The sequence below is a fragment of the Geospiza fortis genome, unplaced genomic scaffold (genome assembly GCF_000277835.1).
Source record: "Geospiza fortis unplaced genomic scaffold, GeoFor_1.0 scaffold452, whole genome shotgun sequence".
Taxonomy (NCBI): domain Eukaryota; kingdom Metazoa; phylum Chordata; class Aves; order Passeriformes; family Thraupidae; genus Geospiza; species Geospiza fortis.
In genome coordinates, this window is record NW_005054369.1 from 1,583,610 (window position 1) to 1,584,804 (window position 1,195).

Sequence of the window (1,195 nt, forward strand, 5' to 3'; positions counted from 1 at the left end):
TGGTTTCTGATGTTTTAAAGCATTTAAATCCGGCCCGCTCCGGAGCCTGGCGTGGTTTCTAATGTTTCCCAATCCCTACGGTCACCTAAAATCCCGTCTGGGTTGGATGGGGTTTGGGGCCACCCGGTCTGTGCGAGGTGTCGCTGCCCACGGCAGGGGTTGTAATTAAATGGCCCTGAAGGTCCCTTCCGATTCCAACCGCTCGGTGATTCCATGAACACCAGTGCAATGTTTCTATTCTTTTCGATATTTATTCGTTGCAAATGTCACAGACGTTATTGCTGTTACAAGGTTTATTGCAAGGTGTTTTAATAAGGAAATGAGAGTGCTAAACAGCCCCGCTGCACAGTTGCCTCCTGTACAGCTCCGTGTGTGTGAACCGCGGCGTTTCTTCCCAATATCCCATCCAGCCCTGCCCTCTGGCAGTGGGAGCCATTCCCTGTGTCCTGTCCCTCCATGCCTTGTCCCCAGTCCCTCTCCAGCTCTTCTGGAGCCCCTTCAGGCCCTGGGAGGGCTCTGAGCTCTCCCTGGAGTCTTCTCCAGGTGAGCACCCCCAGCTCTCCAGCCTGTCCCAGAGCAGAGGGGCTCCGTCTCTCTCATCACCCTTGTGGCCTCCTCTGGACAAGCTCCAGCACATCAGTGTTCCTCACGATGAGACAGACATTGAGGGGCTGGAGCTGGGAAGGCTCTGTAGCCCAGGAAGGGCTGAGGGAGCTGGGAAGGGGCTCAGCCTGGAGCAAAGGAGGCACAGGGGGGACCTTGTGGCTCTGCACAGCTCCTGCCAGGAGGGGACAGCCGGGGGGTCGGGCTCTGCTCCAGGGAACAGGGACAGGAGGAGAGGGAACGGCCTCAGGCTGAGCCAGGGCAGGGGCAGGGCGGACATCAGGAGGGATGTCCCCGTAGAAGAGGTTGCTAAAGGCTGGAAAGGGTGAGGAGTCTCCACCCCTGGAGGTGTCCAAGGAACCCCTGGACGTGTCACTCAGTGCTCTGGGCTGGACGACCGGTTGGTGATCGGTCACAGGTTGGGCTCGATGGGTTCGGGGGTCTATTCCACACTCAATGTTCCAACTGCTCCCACAGTTTCCCACCCTTCCCATGCGGGTACCCCACTGCTGCCCCCCCAGGACTACCCTCCCCATGACGCCCCGCGGCGCCGCCGGAAGCGGGCGTGCGTCCGGCGCGCGTGCGCCGTGGC